The sequence below is a fragment of the Saccopteryx bilineata genome, chromosome 3 (genome assembly GCF_036850765.1).
Source record: "Saccopteryx bilineata isolate mSacBil1 chromosome 3, mSacBil1_pri_phased_curated, whole genome shotgun sequence".
Lineage (NCBI taxonomy): Eukaryota > Metazoa > Chordata > Mammalia > Chiroptera > Emballonuridae > Saccopteryx > Saccopteryx bilineata.
The window spans coordinates 133,902,408-133,917,670 of NC_089492.1; the positions used below are offsets into that span (position 1 = coordinate 133,902,408).

The 15,263-nt window shown below is 34.5% G+C and overlaps 1 pseudogene; it reads right to left on the bottom strand.

Moving 5' to 3' along the window:
• Window positions 1-1,309: 1,309 nt before the first annotated feature.
• LOC136329889 (T-cell surface glycoprotein CD1b-like) overlaps window positions 1,310-15,263 on the bottom strand; it is an 83,615-nt pseudogene continuing 69,661 nt past the window's right edge.

Consider the following 15,263-nt stretch of genomic DNA (forward strand, 5'->3'; position numbering starts at 1 on the left):
TCCAACCTGGGTCCTCCATGTCCCAGTCCAATGCTTTATCCATTATGCCACCACCTGGTCAGGCATATTTTTAATTTTAAATGAGCCTCCATATTGTTTTCCACATTGGTTATAACAATTTACATTTTCATCAGCAGTGAATGAAGGTCTCTTTTTCTTCATTCCCTCTCCAACACTTATTATTTGTATTACTTATAATAGTTTAAGATCTATTTATTAACACTGGTTTTATTGAGTTTCAAGCTATAAGAGCAGTTGGTCATATGACAGTAGTCCAGGAATTTCTCTCATAGCAGAGTGATATGTTTGCCTGGAAAGATATTCCACCCTGAAAACAGGCACTGTTCTTGAAAGAACAGAGCGGGGATGAAGGTAACTAGATGCCCACCTCCTCCTCTTTTGTTTTTGCTATAAACTAAAGAATCAATTGCATCATGTTCAAAGAAAGTTAAAGGGGAGCAACGGCATATTATGAGTAGCAGCTCTCTAGTTCTATGGAAAGGTCTAGTAGATATGAAATATTTTAAAATTTTATCTGAAAAAAATAAGTTCTTATATAAGTTCTTACATATTGTTCATATTAAGTAATGAAAGGACTATCTGCCTTACACATAGCCAAATATACTAGAAAGTGGGAAATATATAAAAACTGATATAAAAGTAGATATTGAAGCTAAGAAACAAAGAAAAAAAAGAGACAAAACAAGAGAAGGCCCTGATAAAGGTGCCATATTTAAAAAAATTATCTTGTTTTTCAAGCAAGTGAACGATTTTAAACATGAGAGTGATGTGGTTAAAATAGAATTTAGAAAAGGTTTATAATTCACTTGAGATTTGCAATCAGTGATGAAAGCTACAAAGCAGGTGACATTAGTGACCTGAGCAAAGGCAGTAGCAGTGAGGCTGCAGAGTAGAAATAACAAAGCATGGTGGTAAGCCAGATTAGTCAATGAAAGTGTGACCAGGAGGACATAAAATGGTGTCACAGTTTGAGAAGGAGGGTATTGAGAAGCACAGCCAGTTTGGGTCATGTTGAAATTGAGGCCCCAGCTGGAGGTATTTGGTGACTCTGGCATATGGGCATTGCAAGGAGGTGCTATGGGCTGCCCTGGATCTGCTGTGCACGTTGATGCCATAGGAAGCAGTGTAGATCTCTATAAATCTGTCCCTGTCTTTCAAATTATATTAAGTTAAATTTAATCAATATTATTATTTGTGTCTTAGAAAATGTTCAAGTCGTTTGAAATTATTTATTTATATTTTCTTTATTTATTAAGTATTGAGCACTTACTCTGTGCCAGACGTTTTCCAAGCATACAGTGACATGATAACAAACAATAGGAGGTATGGACCAAGTCAAGGATATCAAAGGGGATTCCCATACAGTGATGATAGATCTGCATTCTGAGAGAAGATTAAGAGTTAACCTGAAAAATAGAAAACAGTAAATGCTAAGACCCAGTAAATACAGGGAATATATACCATTTCAGAAACTGAAAAAAGGTAACAATTCACATATACTTCATAACACAAAACTTCTCAAATACCATTAAAATCTCCTGCTCTGTTTTAAGTATATTCTTCCTTTGAAAAAATGGACAATAGTTATTTTTAGATATAATTATGCACTGAATTCCAATGTATACTCTAGTTAAAACTATGTCATGGTTATATCTAGGTAATATGTTCAGGGGGCTGATTATCTGATAAAGGACATATAGTTCACCTGCAGCATATGCAAATCTCAAACTCAGGAATGTTATATTAGATATTATTATCAATCAATTTGTTGAAGTTTCAGGTTTCTATGAGCTGGACACTCAAAATTTTCAGAATAGTAGCCTCTTCAATTGCTTCAGGGTAACACAGAGTCTTTATCCCACCTCCCACCCCAATTCAGATTTGAGCTAAAAGCAAGCTTGAGTACTTCACTTTGCTATACCACCACCCAACAATTCCCAAGGGCCTTTTTAAACATCCAACTAAGCCTTTTAAGTTTTTTGTTCTAAGCGTGACACTAAACCCTTACAGGAGTGGGACTGTACCTAATGTATCCTAATACCATGCAGAAAAGTGGTGTTGCAGCAAATTTGACCACCTGCTTTGTTTAGTATGGAGAATTTACAGACCATGGAAATGAGGAACCTAGCACATCCTCTCTCTAAAAATAGCAATGACACTGAACAATTATTTTCAGACAACCTTATTATGAATCTGAAAATTGTTCAAAGGCATATAACTAAATAAGAAATGTTTATTCTAGAAAAACTACTTAAACCTAGATAAGCACAGTGTGGTTCTAATCAGGACTGCTCTCAGCTCCTCCCCATGCCCAGCACTCTCAATGCAGTTCTAGCAGGGCAGGGAGAGCCATGAAAATCAGAAGCTTTTCTGCTGGAAGTGGCTAACTTGATTTTAAGAGGAGTAGAGTAAAACACAAAGTCAGAGACAATGTTGTGAATAACAATTGCAAACTCAAAGGCACACACACAGAAAAGGTTAACTTTCCGACTTGCTTGAGGGTGTATTACTGGATGGGGGAGGGGAAGCAAAGCACCTGCAGACTAGCAAAAAAGTTTAGAGGGAGATTCTATGAATAAGATGACCATTGTGAACCACGATGATCCTCCACATGTCTCTGACAGTTCAGAAGGATGAACACATGTGCAAAGTTGTATGCATGTTCAAAAGAAACCAGAAATGACCATATCCAGCTTCAGCAGGTCACTGGATGAATATGAGGCTTATGTACATGCTGTGAAAAGACACAAGAAAGTGCAGAGGAAAGTCAAGTTCAGGGGACATTTCCTAAACCTTAAATGCACACCCCATCACAAAGATCCATTTGTAAAAAGTAGAAACCTTACAGGCTCAGTGTTTGAACACAATTTGCTAAGCTATGCTGACATACATGTATTCCCTAAGAAAACAATCTTAAAAAGAAAAATAAGGTTTAAAAATAAACTTGCAGACATCTCTGGCTACATACTATGGGAAAGTCAGACTGTACAGAATTATACCAGACAAGTCACTGAACAAACATGCAAAGAAACAAAGAGCAACAGCAGGAACTGTTGGGAGATAGAATCAATACATCAGCATGCATTTTTTAACAACATGATAAGGGGCATAAAAAGAAAGAGGGAAGCATGACTATACAGGGGTAAAAAGAAGTCAACAAAATGGCTTTTGATGTTGCTCACAAGTTAGACATAGAAGAAAAACTTCAAAGCTGGAAACAATAAATATCAAATATATTTATAGAATAAATCTTACATTTAAGAATTAAGGGAAAGTATGAAAAAATGATGCAAAAAGGGAATATCAATGAAGAAATAACATATTTTTAATAAGTCAATAAAAATTCTGGATTTAAAAGTACAATAAATTGATAACATGATGCAAGATAATTATATCAAAATTACATTTCTCTATATGAACAATAAGTAGTTTTATTTTTATTTATTTATTTATTTATTTATTGATATATTTATTTTGGCAGAAACAGAGAGAGTTAGAGAAAAGGACAGACAGATAGGTTATAGCTAAACTAAACTATATTAAGAGTGTTCCCTTTTATTGCAAAATTGATAAGATGATTTCTTCATCAATTTATATTTAATTTTACTGAGTTTTTTCAGGCATATAATGAAATTGTTAGATTATTTTTTCCTTTTAATTTGTTAATTTAGGCAACTATGTATATTAATTTATTTTCTAATATTTAATTATTCTTACACTACTAGTAAATACTCTTCATATACATGCAAATTTAATTTTTTCTATGTGTAAAATTGAGTAACAGCTCTTGGTATTTGGTTTACTTCTTTGCTTAGTTTTCATTTATTTGCAAATACCTGTTTCAGGTTTTCTGTCAGCTTGTGGTATTTTTCAATAGTGATATCCTAGTCTCATAAAAAGACTTTAATCTTTTCTTTTTTATATCCTGAAATTTACCATCAAATAAGAATTTAGGATCTTTTAGGTTAGTTATGTCTTTGCTATTAAGTTTAATTTTTATGGTGAATGGCATAGTTTGGGGTTTTTCTTCTTTTGAATTTTATTTTAATCATTTATAATTTTCAATAAAACTTTCCACTTTATTTTGACATCAGACCACTTGAATATTCATTTGCTCTATCCATTAATGCCTACTTTTTAAATCTCATTGTTGTGCATTATCTTTTTCATCAATTCTACTAGAATTTACTTTTGCATTTATTATTAATATTTCTAAAAAATAGTTAGTAGGTAATTTGATAATTACTATTTTATGTTTTGCCTTAAACTGTATTTTTTATTAATTTTAATGCAGTGACATTGATAAATCAGAGTACATATGTACAGAGAATACATCTACACATTATTTTGACATTTGATTACGTTGCATATCCCTCACCCACAGTCAAATTGTCTTCCGTCACTTTCTATCTGGTTTTCTTTGGGCCCCTCCCCTCCCCCACCCTTGTTACCATCACATTCTTGTCCATGTCTCTGAGTCTCATTTTTATGTCCCATCTATGTATGGATTCTATAGTTCTTAGTTTTTTCTGATTTACTTATTTTACTCTGTATAATGTTATCAAGTTCCATCCATGTTATTGTAAATGGTCCAATGTCATCATTTCTTATGGTTGAGTAGTAAGTATATATGTACCAAAGCTTTTTTTTTTTTTTTTGTATTTTTCTGAAGATGGAAATGGGGAGGGAGTCAGACAGACTCCCGCATGCGCCCGACTGGGATTCACCCAGCATGCCCACCAGGGGGTGATGCTCTGCCATCTGGGGTGTCGCTCTGTTGAAACCAGAGCACCAGAGCCATTCTAGCACCTGAGACAGAGGCCATAGAGCCATCCTTAGCACCCAGGCCAACTTTGCTCCAATGGAGCCTTGACTGTGGGAGGGGAAGAGAGAGACAGAGAAGAAGGAGAGGAGGAGGGGTGGAGAAGCAGATGGGCACTTCTCCTGTGTGCCCTGGCTGGGAATCGAACCCAGGATTTCTGCACGCCAGGCCAACACTCTATGTACCAAAGCTTTTTAATCCACTCATTCCACTGATGGACACTTGGGCTGTTTCCAGATCTTTGCTATTGTGAACAATGCTGCCATAAACATGGGGGTGCATTTCTCCTTTTGGAACAGTTCTATGGTGTTCTTAGGGTATATTCCTAGAAGTAGAACTATCATTATTTGCAGATGATATGATATTGTATATAGAAAACCCGAAAGTCTCAGTCAAAAAACTACTGAACCTGATAAATGAATTCAGCAAAGTGGCAGGATATAAAATTAATACTCAGAAATCAGAGGCATTTTTATACACCAACAATGAATAGTCAGAAAGAGAAATTAAGGAAACAATCCCCTTCACTATTACAACCAAAAAAATAAAGTACCTAGGAGTAAATTTAACAAAGGATACTAAAGACTTGTACTTGGAAAATTATAAAACATTGATAAAAGAAATCAAGGAAGATACAAACAAGTGGAAGCATATACCGTGCTCATGGTTAGGAAGAATGAACATCATTAAAATGTCTATATTACCCAAAGCAATTTGTAAATTCAATGCAATACCAATTAAAATATCAGTGACATACTTTAAAGATATAGATCACATTCCAAAAACTTATATGGAACCAAAAGAGAACACAAATAACCTCAGCAATCTTAAAAAAGAAGAATAAAGTGGGAGGTGTCATACTTCCTGATACCGAGTTATACTACAAGGCCATTGTACTCAAAACAGCCTGGTACTGGCATAAGAACAGGCATATAGATCAATGGAACAGAACAGAGAACCCAGAAATAAACTTAAACTGTATTTCAATAATACAGCCTTTCTGTTGATTTCCTTTCTGCTACACTTTTAGGTTTATTTTATGTTTCTTTAACTTATTTTCAAAGTGAATTCTAGATTATTTATTGTTAACATTTAGTTTTCTAAACACATTAAAAGCTATAAATTGTTCTGCTAGTGTATCTTGGTTTTATAATGCCATTATGGACTCTAGGCAACAAAACATATTGAAGAGATTATATACCAACTTATAAAATATTTAATAGTCAAAAGATTGAAATGACATATATGCCAACCATGAATGTTATATGTAACTATAATAATTTGATGAAGTTTCGAATCATTTACAAAATCAAGAAAAATAGTCCATAATAAGATAGTTTTATTTTTCCTCAGGAAATAGTGCTGTTATATGGGTAAAAATAGCCACACACCATTTTTCAGTTTTGAGGTGACCAAATTTACAAAGCACAACAAAGAACTGGGAAATGCAGAAATAAATTTCTGATAACAGTACAACAACAATTAGTAAAATCATTAGTGAATTTTTTTTTCTAAATTAAAAACATCCAAAGAACAAATTTTAAAGAAAAATATATGTAACATTAATTTTAATTTTTGATATAAAATATTATATATTTTTCCTTCCTAGCTTGACAGAATATCATTAGCTTTAAATTACGATTTAAAATTTTTTATTGAATTTATTGGGCTGACATTGTTAATAAAATTATATGAGTTTCATGTGTACAACTCTAAAATAATCCTCTGTATGTTGCATTGTGTGTTCAGCATCCACGTCAAGTCTCCTTCTATCGCCATCTATTCCCCTCTCCCCTCCTCCACCTCCCACCACCACCCTTTTTTCTCCTTCAGGCACTTCACTGTTGTCTGTGTCTATAAGTTATTTTTTCTTTGCTTAATTCCTTTTTATGACTAAAAATATTTACTCTTTGTAGCCAAGTCTACTTTCAGAAGAAATCTCCCCTCCTGTACATTTCCCTGGGGGCATCCCATAGTCACACTCACAGATCCTCTTTCATTAACCTTCCCGTCAAAAATGAAAAATTCACTGGGAAAACATTATTAGACATGCTTTAAATAAATTGAATTTCTTAATTAAGAAAACAGTGAATGGGGAAAACCACCTAGAATTAATCTAAAATTATATTTTTAATAAATTTGTGTAAATATAAGAAAATGTTTTATCTGCTATTATTGAAAATATCAATCTTTTGTAATCACCAAAAGGATGATCTATCTGTTTTTCCTTCAAAGAATTCTGATTTATATACTGTACTTTAATAATATGAGAGTAAGAAATGTCAATTTATTGAAAAGTTAACAAAAGTTATAAAATAACATCAACAATTCTAACTACAAACAATAGACAACTAAGGTATTGTAGAATAAAATTGTATCTTTCAATTGAACAAGTTGCTCTTTCATCATAGGGCTAGAAGAGGGTGAGTGTCCAGACTGTCCTATATAGTCACACAATGGGGCCTTTTCTAAGTCCATTCATCTAGTCCATTCAGTAGTTATTTAATTTTCCAACTCTGCCCACCCAGCCAACTTCTTATGGTTAATTTTTAGGAAGTTTATATATTCCAGCTTTTTCCTCCTCCATATCAAATTTTAAAGCTAAGTGATATTTTTTTCTCTGAGGGCTCATTCTTTATCAAAGTGATTTTCCTTTAGATAATAGCTTTATATTATACATGTGAACATATAAAGTCAATACTGTCCCAAATAACCACAGTTAATGATCTTTTCAGTAGTATCAATGCACATTGCTCTAATCATCATTGTCCCTACCTCTTAACTGCACTATTTTCAGATTCCTCAAAACCTTAAACCATTGTGATTCTTTCATAAACCCACCAATAAGAGCATCTAGCTTTCACCTTGAAAACCTTTCTGAGAGTTCCTAGCCCTGTCTCCCATGGCCTCAGTCACCACTTGCCACATGTGTTTACAGTCATGGCTCTTGACATAAACTGTGTCCACATGCTAAAATTATTACTTAAACTCTGAGGCCCACAAAGTGCTAAATACAAATTGAAATTCCGTTGTTTCTTCATTTCAGTTACAATTTTGTTATGTAGATTAGGGAGCCTTAAATTATGCTATACACAATTTAGAGTAGTGTTGCTAATAGAACTACAATGGAAATGTTTTATTCTGTGTTCTTCAGTAGAATATTTAAATTGAACTAAGCTTAAACTTGTAAAGAGTTTTCATGTTTAAACTGAAAGTTATTATTTTCAGTTTTTATCTAAATCCTTATGGCTTTCTGTGATACAAATTTTCAACTCACAATTCAGGCTGAGCTACCCATGATATATGAATCCTGAAAACAGACACTGTCCATCTCTAGTGGAACTCCTGACACACCTGCATGGTAAAGTGTTTCATTTAAAAATGTTTGGAAAACTTAACTTCTGGCTGGATACTTTAGTTGGTCAGAATATCATCCCAAAACATAGAGGTTGCCAGTTTAATCTCGGTCAGGGCACACACTGAGACAGCTCTAATGATCTCCCTTTCTTTCTCTCTATAAAATAGAACAAAAGAAGGAAGGAAGGAAGGAAGGAAGGAAGGAAGGAAGGAAGGAAGGAAGGAAGGAAGGAAGGAAGGAAGGAAGGAAGGAGAGAAAGAAAGAAAGAAAGAAAGAAAGAAAGAAAGAAAGAAAGAAAGAAAGAAAGAAAGAAAGAAAGAAAGAGAAGGAAAGAAGGAAGGACGGGAGGGAGGGAGAGAGGGAGGGAGGGAGGAACGGAAGGAAGGAAGGAAGGAAGGAAGGAAGGAAGGAAGGAAGGAAGGAAGGAAGGAAGGAAGGAAGGAAGGAAGGAAGGAGGAAAGAAAAGGAAAGAAGGAAGGGAGGGAGGAAGGAAGGAAGGAAGGAAGGAAGGAAGGAAGGAAGGAAGGAAGGAAGGAAGGAAAAGAAAGAAAGAAAGAAAGAAAGAAAGAAAGAAAGAAAGAAAGAAAGAAAGAAAGAAAGAAAGAAAGAAAGAAAAAGAAAGAAAGGAAAGAAAAAAAGAAAGTCTGGAGAATTGATTGCCACAGAATTCTACACTTCTTCATGAAATATAATAGACAATGGAATAGCCATTTTTTTGTTTTTTTTATTAACACAAATATCACTATTCTCATCATTTACAGCCAGGGTTATTGTCATTTCTCAATAGGTTTATGAAGTTTTTCAATGACAAAATATTTTAATAATATCTTTAACACTGAAATTTAGCCTTTATATTTTTTATATTTTTTGTCAACATGTTGTCCCTGTACTTCTGATTAAATTTTTACTTCTATTATTCATACTCCAAATTTTCTTTAAGTTGTTATAGATTACATCAGAGAATGAATGCTCTCAGAGTAAGTTTATGAGGCATACACTTCTGTAAGTAATATTAGGCTTGATATTGTAGAAATTCTAGCCTTTTTTAGAATTAACTAGAACATTTTAAAATAAATATTGTATTTTGAAATAATTTTAGATTTAATGAAAAGATTCAATGATAAGTATAGAGTTTTCATATAACTTTTACCTGGTTCCCTGGAAAGTTAACATTTTACATAATTCTGGAAAATTTCCCCAAACTAAAAAATGAACATTGCTATATCATCATTAATTAAACTACAGATATTTTTGTATTTCTCCAGTTTTTCACTAATTTTTATTTCTTTTTTTTTCTATTTTTTTTTTATTTTTATTTTTTTCATTTTTCTGAAGCTGGAAACAGGGAGAGACAGTCAGACAGACTCCCGCATGTGCCCGACCAGGATCCACCTGGCACGCCCACCATGGGGCGATGCTCTGCCCACCAGGGGGCGATGCTCTGCCCATCCTGGGCGTCGCCATGTTGCGACCAGAGCCACTCTAGCGCCTGGGAGAGAGGCCACAGAGCCATCCCCAGCGCCCGGGCCATGTTTGCTCCAATGGAGCCTTGGCTGCAGGAGGGGAAGAGAGAGACAGAGAGGAAAGTGCGGCAGAGGGGTGGAGAAGCAAATGGGCGCTTCTCCTGTGTGCCCTGGCCGGGAATCGAACCCAGGTCCTCCGCACGCTAGGCCGACGCTCTACCGCTGAGCCAACCGGCCAGGGCCTAATTTTTGTTTCTTGTTCAAAGTTTCAGTCCAGGTTATCACATGGCATTTAGTCATTGCATCTCCTAGGTCTTCTTTGATCTGCGACAGCTTCTCATTCTGTCCTTGATTTCATGACCTTGATAATTTTAAAGAGTGTGGTCAGATATTACACAGAATTTTTCTCACTTTGGGCTTATCTGATAATTTTTTTATTGTAATTTGGGGGTTGTGAGCTTGAGGAAAAAATACCACAGCTATGACATGTTCTTCATATCAAGTCATAGATGGGTCATGTGATAGCAACTTGACTTAAGACTGGTAATTTTAACTTTGATCATCTGGTTAAAATTGTATCTGTCAGTTTTTTTGTTCTGTTTTGCTTTTTCAGTAAAGTTGCTCTTTTACCTTTCACACTCTTTTTGTTGGAAGTGAGAGAGTGCGTCTCCAGTATGCAAGATGAGTAAGATTTAAAGATCTACAGTCCATAGTACCTATACTCAGCAATATGATATTTTGTGTATTTTAAAAATGTGCTAAGAGGATAAATCTTATGTTAAGTGTTATAACCACACACAGATACACACACACACACACAAATTAAACACACACAGGTAATTTTTGGAAGTATAGATATGTTTAGTAGCTTGGTTATGTTGACAGAATTGTTAATGTAAGTAGTTAGATATTAATATGGGAAGGAAGCAAGGGAAATTAGACCTTAAAAAGCATGCTTGTTTCACTAAGAAGATAGAATTTTGAACATTCCAGGAGATTGCAGGCTTGTCTCACTAAGGGGATTAACATACCTAGTCTTCCATTTAAAAAGAAAGGACAAGTTTTTCAATTTCTGCAGGTACAACCAGTCCATCCCCAGACTATGAGGGAAGGAAAAGCAGTAGAAGTCAAGATGGCACAGGGAGAGTTGTTTCTATTTGGAGGCATGTGCAATAGAAGCCAAGATGGCAGCCATAAAGGCCTGTCAATCTAGCCTGGAAAAAGTATCTGATTGATTAGGAGGAGAATCCAATTCTAGCCTGCAAAAAATTTGAAAGTTAATTGGTTATTTGAAAAAAGGCCTAGTCCTTCTCAAAGCCTAAGGCAATATAACCCAAGCCTAAGAAAAAAAAAAAAAAAAAAAACCCTCTTTTTTGTTCTCACTGACAACATGTTTGCCTCATTGATTAGTGCATTTTCCAAGCTGCCATGCACCGCTAAAAACCACACAGGCTGGCCAGCTGCTGGATGCTCTGTAGACTCCAAGCATAGGCCTGGCCACAACACCAACCAGAGCATAGTTAAGAATATGGATTGTGCTGAAGGACAAAGACAAAGAATGGACTGCACTAAGCTAGATATGGATTGGATCATGGCATAGAATTTCTGGACACTATTTTTTTCTTGGGCTTGGTGAAGACTAGGCTAGACTTTTCCATGATGGAACAAACATAAATGAGACATTGGGAACCTGTAGGAAGCTTTCGATTTCAACTCCATTACCAAGTCACAATCTCCTATATGTGAGTCCTTTGGAATGCATTCCCTGCAACTTTGAAAAGAACATTATTTTTACCAGAGACAGAATTATGTATGTAAGGATGTTTAAATTTATTTTATTAAGATATATACATTGAATGTATGTGAATTTCTTCAATATCAATTATATCTCAATAAAGGTAAAAAGAAAAAGAGGTGACATATTTATCTATGAGGTAACATGAATAAATTTCAAATGCTTAGCACCATACATGTATGAGACGAATTCTAGAATTTTTAGAGTGATCACATCATAAGTTATATAAATGTCTAATCACTATGTTACACACCTAAAAGTAATATAATATTGTATGTATTTCAATTATAAATAAAAAATTAAAAAGATTAAAATAATAAAAAATTTAAAAAGCATACAAAAATTTCAACTAAATACAAATGATGAAAATATAACCATTTATTGTTCAATGTCTGGAAATTCAAAATAAGAATTCTAAGTAACTAATATGTCAAAATGATTAGAATATCTATCAAACTGACAAAGGCAAGCACTATGTTATATTTTCTTATATGGAGTTAAAGACATGCTTAAAAATTTTTTTTAGCCTTAAAAGAAAATATAAAATAATGTCTAAATTAGGCATGGCCAATGTACGGCTTGCAGGCTAGATCCAGTCCATGAGTTTATGCAGCCCATGCTTAAATTTTTAATATTCTTTGAATGACACACTGTGGAAATGAAATAAATGGTACTTTTAAATCATTATACATAAACTACAATATCTAACTATGTAGAACAATGATAGATAAAATCTCAGCTACTCAGAAGTGGAAGCATCTTTGATTATTGGAAATCGAGATATTTAAGAAGATAGTGATATGCTGAAAAGAAATCCGTGTGTGACTAATCTAGGGTTAACTTCCAATAATTGGTTGAATGGATTCGCGATACTTCTTTATTTTTTAAAAAAATTCCATTATAAAGATTTACAACTTCTGTATTCAGCTGTGCAATTTTTATAAGCAATTGAATAATGGAAAATACAGAAATTTTAAAAAAATTTGCCAAGAATATTTAGTAATCTTCAGCTCAAGTTATATTTGTGACAAACTTTTTCTTTAATGAATCTAAATAAAAGTACAACAAGATCAAGATTGAATGATTTACATTTGGAGGCTGTGTTAAGAATAGCTACTACAACTATAGAGCCAGATATTTAAAAAATAATAAGCGATGCAAAGCGCAGCATGTCACATTATTTTATTTGTTGTACTAAATTCCTTACATTTATTAATAAACAAATTACATAATAAAATTTTGTTTACTTAAACAAATCGTTTTTGTATTTAACATTTTTTACACTTGATCTTAGCCAAAAGGCCAAGAAGCGATGTATTTAACATTTTTAAATTTTAATATTTCGTCTCATCCGTGAGAAAAGTCTTCTTTCTAATCTGGCCTGGGGGCAAAAACTGTTGGCCATGCTTGGTTTAAATATTAATTGTTTGAGTATACATCCAAAAATAAGAAATAATGTGATATTATACTTTATAAGAAGTATATATTGGTCTTCATCTGTTTTTGGCACAGAGCTCCTAAAATCTTTGGAATTTTCTAAGTGTTCAGAAGTATTCAAGGTATCTTTTATTATGTTAATAATGTGACTTTTAAAAAGCCCTAAGGTAACCAAAAGATGAGGGTTGGCCCTGTGATTGTATTATAGAAAATAATACCCTGTGGTATATTATAGAAAAATAAAATTTTCAGTTCCACTGAACTGAACTTCAAGAAGGGGAGAGGAAATGGATGTTAAATCAATAGTCGATGAAATTATTTAATTAATTTTATTACATAAAGATATTTTCATAGACGCCCCAAAATATGGGGTTCAGAAAGCTTCTGGGTTGACAAACACCTCAAGATTTAAGGGATGACACCCTTGTAAAGGACTAATATCACCCTGTTAAATTTAGTTGTTAAAAAAAAAAAGACATGGAAGCTCTGAGACATTTCTCTGTACCTTGCCTTATGCATCTGTTTCAGCTGTCTTTTCCTGAGTTAAGTTATTATCATAATAAAAAGGTGATCCAGTAAGAATAATATTTATCTGAATTCTGTGAGGAACTCTAGAAATTTAATGAAATCCCAAGATGAAAGCATGGAAACTTGTAATCCATAATGAGTTAGTTATTCAGAAGCACAGTTGAAATCTGAGCATGGAATTGGCAACTGAAGTTAGGTAGGAGGTGGCCATTCTTAAAGAACTAATTTCTTATCCTGTGAAATCTGATACTATCTCCAGGTAAACAGTGTCAGGCTTTGGTTGAATTATAAAACATCTACCTGGTCTTCAAGAAATTTCATGTTAGGTATGTGGGGAAACTCCTTCCCATCCATTGAAATGGAACTCGGCTGTAGGGAACAATTTATAAATTTGACCCCAAAAGCAAGTGAAGTGAAGGCAAAAATAATTTTTTTTTTTTATTTATTCATTTTTTTTTTTAGAGAGGAGAGAGAGAGAGAGAGAGGAGAGAGAGATAGGGGGGGAGGAGCTGGAGGCATCAACTCCCATATGTGCCTTGACCAGGCAAGCCCAGGGTTTCGAACCGGCGACCTCAGCATTTCCAGGTCGACGCTTTATCCACTGCGCCACCACAGGTCAGGCAAAGGCAAAAATAAATGAATGGAACTATATCAAACTATAAAGCTTCTGCACGGTAAAAGAAACTGACAACAGCCTGACCAGGCGGTGGCGCAGTGGGATAGAGCGTTGGACTGGGATGCAGAAGGACCCAGGTTCAAGACCCAGAGGTCACCAGCTTGAGCGCGGGCTCATCTGGTTTGAGCAAAAGCTCACCAGCTTGGACCCAAGGTCGTTGGCTCGAGCAAGGGGTTACTTGGTCTACTGAAGGTCCACGGTCAAGGCACATATGAGAAAGCAATCAATGAACAACTAAGGTGTCGCAACGCGCAACAAAAAACTGATGATTGATGCTTCTCATCTCTCTCCATTCCTGTCTGTCTGTCCCTGTCTATCCCTCTCTCTGACTCTCTCTCTGTCTCTATAAAAAAAATAATAAAAAAAAAAAAAATAAAAAAAAAAAAAAAAGAAACTGACAACAAAACAGACAGCCAACTAAATGGAAGATGATATTTGCAAATAACAGCTCTGATAAGGAGTTAATATCCAAAATATATGATATAAAGAACTCAGAAAGCTCAGCCACAAACAAGTAAACAATCACATTAAAAAAACAAGGAGAGGACCTGAACAGACACTTCTCCCAAGAGAACATACAAATGGCCAACAAATATATGAAAAGATGCTCATCTTCACTAGCTATTTGAGAAGTGCAAATCAATACCACAATGAGGTACCACCTCATACCTGTTAGATTGGCTCTTATCAACAAGAAAGATAATAACAAGTGTTGGAGGAGAAACTGTGAAGAAGAAGAGATCCTCATTCACTGCTGGTCAGAATGCAAACTAGTACAACCATTATCCAAGAAAGTCTGGTGCTTTCTCAAAAAGTTAAAAAATAAAACTACCATATGACCCAGAAATTCCTCTATTCAGTATCTACCTGCAAACTTAAAAACACGGGTACATACAACACATGCACCCCCCATGTTCATCGCAGCATTGTTCCCAGAGGCCAAGGCATGGAAACAATCCAAGTGTCACTTTATAGAGGATTGGATAGAGAAGATGTGGTACACATGTACAATGCAATACTACTCAGCAATTAGAGAAGATGAAATATTGTCATTCTTGACAACATAAGTGGATTTTGAGAATATATGCTAAGCGAAGTCAGACAGAAAAGTCAAGAACCATATGGTCTCACTCACATTTAGATTATAAAACTGAAAGCAACAA